Below are 9,633 nucleotides of genomic sequence, written 5' to 3' on the forward strand. Positions count from 1 at the left end.
TGCTCCCCGGCCACCAGAGGAGGGTCCCACATGGCGCGCAGACCTCTCCTGCCGCCTGCTGTTCCCCTCAGCAGTGTGCTTCAGTCCTTCTGCCTGCTCTGCTCCCCGCTCTGGCTCTGGTGAATTCTCTCCCCCTCCCGCGCTTCTGACTGTACCCAGTGCATGTATAAACAAACAAACAAACAAATAAATAAATAATACATGCCTCTTTAAAAATAAAATAAAAATAAAGGTTGTCTTAACCTGCAATGACTTCTAGGCCAGTTTTGCTGTGCCCTCTGAAGGGGAGAGACAACGAAGGGCCTCAGAAATCAGGTTTGTTGGAATCCTTGAGAGAGGATTCACTTGCTACCTCCAATTTTCTAGGTTTTAATTATGTGGTAATCCAAGGTCAATGCCTGGTGCAAAAAAAAAAAGGATTTTTGTTACTCTTACCATAGCATGCCTTACCATAGCATGCCTCAAGGTGGACTGATTGTGTTAAATTCTCTTGGGTAGCAGACCTGGTCAAAAACCACTAAATTGAAAAATAAATGTACAAGGATGCTTTAAACTTGAGAACGCTGGGAACTAGATATTTGAATACCTGAAGTCAAGTGAATTCTTCGGAAACTGATGCATCCCATCTGGACATAGCTGTGTCAGTGATGGACACATGGTCTTATCCTGCAGAGGAAGCTGAGGAGAGATTTTTTTTTAAAAAAGATTTATTTATGCATACAAGAGCTGGGGTACAGGCCAGAGGTGCGGGGGGTCGGGGGTGAGAGGATCCACCAGAGACAGAGCGGGGAACAGAACAGGCAGACTGACTGAAACACACTGCTGAGGGGAGCAGCAGGTGAGACAGGAGAGGTCTGCTACGCCTTGTAGGTTGCTCCCTGGCTGGCCAGGGATTGAACTTGTGCTACAGAGGCTGCGGATTGCTTCAGAGTGCGGTGCTTAACCCCTTGCGCCACCAGGGAGGCCCTGAAGAGGGACTTTTGGGACTTTATCCTGCACCCAGATTGTCAAGGGTTTTGTCCACCAGGAAGTATAACTTACCAGGTAATTTTTTTTCTATTTACTAATCATATTTATAGCCCATAGATAGTATTAAACTTAATTGTTTAGTGAGATGACTGGGTTTAAATGTGTGTGAGCCAGATAGAGGTGACTTTGTGATTTCAGATTTTCTGAAACACTGAAAATGACTTCTGTACCATCTTTTGGCCTGAGTCTCCTGACCCACCACTTTCCTTCTGTCTCGGGTCTTCTCTGGAATAACTGAGCCAGAAAGTTGTCCATTTATTTGAGGACTTGGGGGCTGTACCATCTCAGAGGAAGGGGAAAGGCTTTTCTTTTTTTTTTTTTTTTTTTTTAGAGGCATGCTTTATTTATTTATTTGTTTGTTTGTTTTTTTGTTTATACATGCACTGGGTACAGTCAGAAGTGTGGGAGGGTGGGAGAATTCACCAGAGCCAGAGTAGAAGCAGAGCAGGCAGAAGGGCCGAAGTACACTGCTGAGGGGAGCAGTGGGCGGCAGGAGAGGTCTGCACGCCATGTGGGACCCTCCTCCGGTGGCCGGGGAGCAGCCGGGGATCGAACCGGCACCACAGAGGCCGCGGGCAGCTTCGCAACCCAGCGCTCAACCACTGCGCCACTGGGGAGGCCCAGGGGAAAGGCTTTTCTATCTCAAGTAAGGGGCACAGTTCCTTCCTTCTAGGGCAGGACTTGAAGAGGGAGAGCTGGGACGTCAGTTTGTTAACAGGGCTGATGGGGCTCTCAGGCCACTTCAGTGGGCAGAGTGAATTCGTGGGTGTTTGTTACCGTGGGACCCCCGCAGTGCAGCCCACCTGCCCCGTGGTTAATGTGCTGTGAATGGCCTAGCCCACTGGACAGCTGGCTCTGCCCCAGATGGAGGACGCTGCCCTCCGGCCGCCACCCTTTTTGTCAGATGGACCCAGGGGCTGGATGCCCGTTCCGTAGAGACATAGGGACCTGGGTCCTCTCTGACCAATCATACATGGCGGGTCATCCTTGGGGGACTGTTTCTTCTAATCGACTAGGGTCAGAATTCCCCTTTTCCCTCTTGTGCTCTAAATAAAGTGAGGAGATGAGTCATAGACTTGGTACAAGTGATTATGTAACTTCTGTCATTAGAGAGATGAGTCACCCAGGCACTCCAAGCATTTAATAATTGTTGCATTCATTGATTTTTTTTTCCATGTCAAATGCACTGGTAAACATTTTTGTGAGGTGATCTGACCCAGAGAACTCACCAGAGCTTCCTCCCTGGGGCCCTGGGTGCTTGGAAGTCTCTGCCTGTCTCTCCCTGGCAGAGCTCCAGTCTTCTGACAGGCAAGGCCCCTTTCACTGGGGCTGGAGACAAGCCTGGCCCCATCTCCCCACCAGGAACTTGGCCAACCCAGCTGTTTCCCGAAGACAGACAGACAGACACACTCACATGCACGCACACACGCACACACACATGCTGCCCCATCTCCAGTGCATGTTTCTCACACTCCAAGCCCTTTCTCTCTGGGTCGTGTTGCCCATTTGTCATTTCTGGGGCTCCCCACCCCTCCCTGACACACTCCTTTGTCAATGTCAGAGCAAGCCCAGTCTTTGTCTGCAGACTGGCGTGCTGGACACGGAAGCTGGCAGAGGAAAATGTCTTTTTTGCCTTGATGCCTTTGAGCTGAATGAGGGTGCCGAAGTGGGCCCATTCACACAGACCCTGGGGGTTGCCTCCTGGCCTGCCGCCCAGCCACCCAAACCCCCCAGAGGGCGTCCTGCCCCCCAGGTGTGGGACCAGCTGGCCTGAGTGCTGAGAGGAAGCTGGGTGTGTGCATCACTACCCTTCCCCTGGGGCTCCTGGGAGTTGCTCAATGAATGCTGAATAAATACAGGGATGGGTGGACTGGAGGGCCACAGGAGGGGATTTCCGTGCAGGATGATGTCATTAACAGGACATATGTGTGGAAACATGTTTTAAGTAAGAGCAAATATTAACCACTTTTGCCCTTGCTTCCAGGGCCATGCTGAAGAGTGCAGACCAGAAGTTGTTTGGCCTTAACTGCTTCAGAGACCCAGTATTTATAAACAGTGGTCAGGGTTGAATCCAAACAGGATTCCTCCCCAGGGCATGTCTGCGACGTTTGGAGAAACGTATGGGCTTGTGGAGGGTCCGTGCCGCCACGCCCACTGGAGGAGGAATGGAAGACTGTGCTTTGACTCCTTGTGTTTAAGCTTCTAGAAGAGCCCCAAAGGAACCTATTTGCCTCCCAACACCAGTGTTCCTTGAGTATTTATCGTGACTAGGCCCCAGATTGTGCTAATAAGCGGGTCAGAATCACCCGTGGCCTGGGGTCATCCCCACCCCACCCTGAGAGTAGGGACCTGTGATCCTCATTTTACAGGAGAGAAAATGAAAGCTTCGAGAAGCCAAATAACAGTCCTTGGCTGCACAGAGCAAGTGGGAGAGGCTGCTGCAGCCTGGCGAGCTCTGACCCCAGAGTCTGCTTTTTACCTCCAGGACAGTGGACCTCTCTGGGCCTCTTTTCTTCCCTGTACGATGTAGAAAACGACATCCTTTCTCAAATTTTCTCACTATAGCTGCTCACACAACTGAGGAGCTGCAGTGACCCTCGCCACACTGTCCAAAGTGGCACCACGGGCAGAAATGGGTCTGGAATTGTAAAAGGAAAAAAGGTTTCGACTTTATTTGATGGTTAGATTGTGTCTGAGCTGTACAGGTCTACAATCCTTTATTTGCAATTACGAAATTCAAAAGCTCTGAAAGCTGAAAGTTTTCTCCTAAGTTTGTGAGACCTGGCCGAATGGCAACGAGACAGCTTGGAGCCCCTGTATCCTGTTTAGGTGAATATTTATACGTTTAGCTGCAGAGCTTTGCATGTGTGTGGTTTTCTTGCTGCTTTTGTTTACTGCAGTGAAAGAGGGCTTCCAGACCCTGTTGGAGGCCATATGTAATAGTTTCGTAATTTATGAAGACTTAAAAATTCCCGATTCTGAAACACAGTTAACCGCAAGGCTTTCTGATAAGGGATTGGTATCTAGAGATATGTAATAGGATTATAATTCTATAAAAGCTGTAAAAATAAGGAACTTAGACCAAGTTTTAAGTTTGTACGTCTTTGAGTGGCATTGTACTCTAAAACAGGGGTCCAGAATAACAGGTCCAAAAGTTACTGAAGTTAGAGGAACACCCCAAAAGAGAGAAGGTAGTAAAGATTCCCCCTTGATTACGCTGAGCTTTGGGAAGTCCATTCCTGAGCTGTGAGGTGCTGGCTCTGCTCTCTGCAGAATGAATGTGTCTGGGTCCCTGGCACCATGCATAGTCACCCCTCAGTTACTGTACTGAGAATCACCCAAACACAGAGAGGAGGCGAGAGATGCCTGGGAGAGGTGAAAAGAGACCAAGAAGAAATGATCTAACAGCATTGGCTAGGGCCTCCCCGGTGGCGCAGCGGTTGAGCGCTGGGTTGCGAAGCTGCCCGCGACCTCTGCGGCGCCGGTTCGATCCCCGGCTGCTCCCCGGCCACCGGAGGAGGGTCCCACATGGCGCGCAGACCTCTCCTGCCGCCCGCTGCTCTCCTCAGCAGTGTACTTCAGTCCTTCTGCCTGCTCTGCTCCCCGCTCTGGCTCTGGTGAATTCTCTCCCCCTCCCGCGCTTCTGACTGTACCCAGTGCTTGTATAAACAAAACAAACAAACAAATAAATAAATAAAAACATGCCTCTATTAAAAAAAAACAACAAAAAACTTAGTTAAAAAAAATAAAAATAAAAGCATTGGCTGCCAACCTCTGGGGTCTCAATTAAGGAGCCCTCCCAAGCAGCCTGCCACCGTAGCAGCCACCCGGACAGTTGCGCAAGGTGTGTGGGATCCAACATGGAGGTCTTGGCCCCTCCCTCCTCAACCTGAAGCACCGAGGCCACCACCCCTGAGACGAGCGTGCCAGGGCACCCCCTGAGCACAGAGGGGCCCTCCAGGCCCTGCTCTGCAGGCTGGTCCTCTTTGGTGGGGCTGGCCCCCAGGCCCCTTCCACGCAGGCAGAGGGCTGAGGATAGACAGTGCCCACTGCTCCGTGTGCCCAGAGGCTAATACCGAGACACCAGCCTTGGAGAAAAGAAGTTTTATTGCAAATTGATTAGCCTGTCGGCAGGAAGCCTTCTCTTTGAACAACAATAGAGATAAATTTGTCTCAATTTCTCCCTCTAAACTGAACTTTGCAAGGGCGGGGAGCTAACTTTTCAGGTTTTTTTCCCTTTCTTTTGTGCTCTTGAGCCTGAGAGTGATTGAACCACTTAACTCACTACCATACCCGTTCCCTTAGGGTCTCTAAGGGGGCAGACTGTACCCCCCGAGTCTTGCAGGTCCTGATGCCCTTTCCTAGGATCTGGACTGAGGACGGGGCAATTAGGGGTGGGGTGTGACACATCAGATCTGATGTCACTGAAGGACACCCAGGAATTTTGGTTCTTTCTGGCTGGGTGTCTCTCCCATCTGCCGGACATTGAGTCTAAAAGTCCCCTGGTGGCCAGGTGGCTCAAGAGATAGTGACCTGTCAGTCATGTGGCTCTGTGTTCGCACCTAGGGTCTCGCTGAGGGTTTTAGGGCCCAGCGAGAGGGAGCACAGACCAGTGTGGGGTCACAAGGGTTGCCTGGCACCCTTGTGGTGTCGTGACTCCCCTTCCCGCCTTCCCCAACTTGGAATGAGCAGGCAGGAAACTATGTAGTGCTGGAGGGAGGGGAGAAGGCAGACAAATAAATGGAGAAAACCTCAAATGTGAAATCTTTCTCCTCTTGGATTCCTTGTATGTTGTAGCAAAGGTTCTGTGGCTTTTGCAAATGGAAATATTTGACTATCCGGATTTTGAGATTTGCTTTATTTCAAATGAGCACACGCGAGGAAGCACTGCCCTGCCAGAACGCACGCCCCGGGGGCTGGGAGGACTGGTGTGTTGGGGCCCAGGCTTACGGGGTGCCAGTCTCTTCCCCACTACGGGGGCCATGACACTCCCTCAGCAGCTGGAAATCAGCCATGGAGTGTTGACACCACAGGCAGAGAGAAGTGCTGCAAAGCAGCATTTTTCCTCCCCTGGAGAGCTGGTCGCCACCCCGGAACAGGACTCTCTCCAGCTGCCTGCACTGAGCAGGCGCCGATGCCCAAGCGATGAATGAACGAATGAGCCACCAACCACCGAAGAGCAGCATCAACCTCCGAGCTCTGTTCAACAGTTTAACAAACACTGTGGGCTCGGTGCAGCAGGGAGACAGCGGGCATTTGTATTCTGGGGGTACCCGGGCATCTGAAATTGCCACTTGGGGGTATCTGTCAATTCTCTTGGGTCCTGGCACTCGGTGTAGGCATGTTGGGGCTGGAGTCTACAAGGACCTCTCAGATTTTTCGGGGGTGGCGTGGCTCCTGCCCTACAGCAATGGGGGCAGTGGCCAGTGTCCACCAAGACTGTCCTAACTAGAACTGCTCCTGGGTCACGAGCTTGCTGCGGGTTCCTGCTCACTCTGCACCTCATTCCCCAGCCTTCCAGTCAGTTCAGTTCATGAGCTCCCAGGACCGTGCTCCAGGCAGTTTCTCTATTTTAGTTAACTCAGCCCTTTCCTGTGGTTTGCACCCCAAGACCCTGTGAGTCAGCTCAGGTTAGATGAGTAAGAGATGCAAGGGGGGAATGCGTGTGAAAGTCAGAAGGAGGGAGCAGGCCAGAGGGGGAGCCTTCAAAATGGGGTGCAGCCCTGAGGTGTGGCCCCCGGCGGCTTCCCACACCTGCTGTCCCGAGGGGCACCTTCAGGGTGGTCACATACCTCTGATACGTGATGAAAAGGACATGTCTCCGCCCTTGCAGAGGTCACAGCTGAGAGGCAGAAAGGTGCATGTACCTCTGTGGTAGCTCCGAGGGTCGGCTTCTGCAGGAGGTGCAGCCCCTGGTCGCCAAAGTCTCTCGGGGTATTGCCCTCTCTGCTCCAGCATCTACCCCCGCCCAGCCTCACAAACAGATCTGGCCGCTTCTTTCTCGGCTGTATCCCTGGATCTGCGATCTGCAAAGATCATCAAGACGCAGGGAATCTGGATACAGGAGAAGGGTCATGGAGCAGAGGAACTAATTTTTACTGAGCACCTAGTAAGGGTTTGGAGAAGTCAGTTACTCTCTTACTCCACCACCCTCTGCGTGAGGCTTGCGTGAGCAAGTTAAGGCTTAAGGAGGTGACGTGACTTGCCCAGGTTCCCCCCAAGGAGAGGCAGAGCAGCTTCCCATCCCAGGTGTGAGGGGCTCCTTCTGTCTCCGGGAGCTGCCCCGACCCGGCCAGTGAGTGGCCAAGGCAAGGGCAGAGGGGGTGTTCAGCGGAGGGAAGGCCTGACACCTTTCCGGAACCTTCTTTCTACACCACCACTTTGTGTGCACAGATTACGTTTCGGGCACCGCCCCCCACGTGCCTCCGCGTGCACCGGTGCAGGTGAGGCTTGAAGAGAAGTTCTTCACCGAGTCGTAAGTATCTGAGCCGCGCTGGCGGGCCCAAGGCTGCCCCTCAACGCTGCGGGTTCTGCCTCCCCAAGCTCTGGGTTTTCTTTGCAGTGGGTGGGGAGCAAGGGGGCTGGGTGTGTGGGAAGAAGGGGTCACAGAAGAAAAACAGGGACAGATAAGGAAGGGGCCTGCTGCCTGCCCACCAGGGGAGAGGCAGCTTCCTCTCTCTTTCCAGGGGAACTTTGCCCAAGCTCAGAAAGCCAGGAAGGCTGGTGGGGGCCGGGAGTGGGGCGTTCTGAATGGAAGAAACTGTTTTCCTTTTCTAGAGAGGCTCTGGATAATTCCACTCCCCTTTCCCTGCCAAACTTTATCTTTGCCTAAGAATTCTCACAGCTCCCGGGGGGCCCCTGCTACACAGCTGCTGCTTCTCCTCCCTTCATTGATAGGTGAGAAATGGGCCAGATTTAAAAATGCTTTTTTAAAATAAACATTTCGTCTGAGCATCAGTGACAACCCAGGGAGATGAGCTGCAGGAGTTGGGGGTCTAAAGAGGGGTGAGGGCCCCATCCTTGACTTTTCTCTGCCTGAATGGAGGCCAGGGAGAAATGGAAAAAGGCCAGGGGGGGCAAGGGGCTGAGCGGAAGAGGATGGGGGAGGGGACCAGCCAGGCCTGTGAACTCCCCACCTCCCACTTGCTCTAGGGTCAGTGCTGTTTCCCCAGGGGCAGGTGATTTCCACTTCCAAAAAAGGGTTGGCAGGCGAGGAGTGCCTTTGTTGAGAACATGCAGCACAAGTAGGAGAGGAGATTGAATTTATTACATTTAATGAGCCCTCACCTGATGCCAACTCATTTCCTGGGCACAGGCAATGGGAATGCATTACCCTCAGCCAAGGACATTCAGATTTCCAAAGCCTGATGCATCTTAGAGTTACGGCAGGCAGGGAGCTGGAAGAGGTAGCAGGGCTCATCAGCTGTCTGGGCTGCTGTAGGGAAAACTTCCAGCAAAGGTAACATTTGACCAGGATGTTGAGGGATGAGTAGGAGTTTGCGAGGAAGGCTATTTCCAGAGTGCGCTCTAGGCAGAGGGGAAGCTGGCTGGATTGTGGGAAACAGCAGCACGTGTTGGAGAAACTCAGCTGTGGCTGAACCACAGAATTAGAGCCCAGGCGGAGGCAGCCGGCCGCAGGTGTGCTGTGTGTCAGGGGGAGGCAGGGACGGCAAAGAGCTGGGAGGCTTGTGCACCGAGGAAATGCAACTGGGAGGTGACCCTGGTGCCTGTCTCAGGGAGGAAAGCGCAGATGTCTGCAGGGCGAAGGACAAGCCACGCCTCAGCACAGAGCCCAGGGACTAGCAGGCCCCAGCGGTCACCGCAGGGTCTCCCCGTGGGGCGCCGGCCTCCCACTGGGTTTAGAGCTGGATGTCGGCTGGGCGGGGTGGGGGAGCAGGGCGGGGAGAGAAAGTCCAACCTCCGCACACGTGCCACGCTGCCGGGCTTGGGGTGGGGCAGCGAGGACTGAGCAGCCCGCGCGCCCGGAGAGACAGGTAGGAAGGCGGAGGGACGCGAACCCCAAGGCGCCGGCGGTTCACCCCGGGGCGGCAGGAATTGGCCAGTCCTTGTTTGCTCAAGGAGCTGGGTGGGTGGAAGTGGGGAGCCGGGGAGGAGACCCCCGCCTCCGCCAAGGGGGCGCAGTGCCGGGTCACTGGAGCCGAGGCCGCCCGCGGGCTGGAGCCGACGCCGCGCGTTTCCCGCCACCTTCCCGCGTGGGCGCCGCTCCTGCGCGCCCCCCAAGGTGCTGCGGGCTGTGGGCCTGGCCCCCCGCCCGCCGCGGCCAGCACCTGCCCGGCCGGCCGCCCGGGGCACGGTCCGCCTCGGCGGGGCGGGGCGCGCTCTCGGGGCGAGGTGGTGGCGCGAGGAGCCTGCCCGGCGCGGCGCGCGGGCCCCACCCCAGGGCGGGGAGGACGCGGGATTCCGGCGTGGGGGCCGCGGCCCCTCGTTGTCCTTCGCGTCCAATGGGACGGCGCAGGGGGTCCCCAGGCGCGAGGCGGGCGTGAGCCCTCGCGGGGAGGCCGGAGAGAGACGCCCCCCGCGCGTGTCCCGGGCGCACCCGGCCGGCCCTGGGGCAGCGGGGAGGTGGGACCCTGGGGACCCCGA

Source organism: Talpa europaea, assembly GCF_964194135.1.
Source record: "Talpa europaea genome assembly, chromosome: 8".
Lineage (NCBI taxonomy): Eukaryota > Metazoa > Chordata > Mammalia > Eulipotyphla > Talpidae > Talpa > Talpa europaea.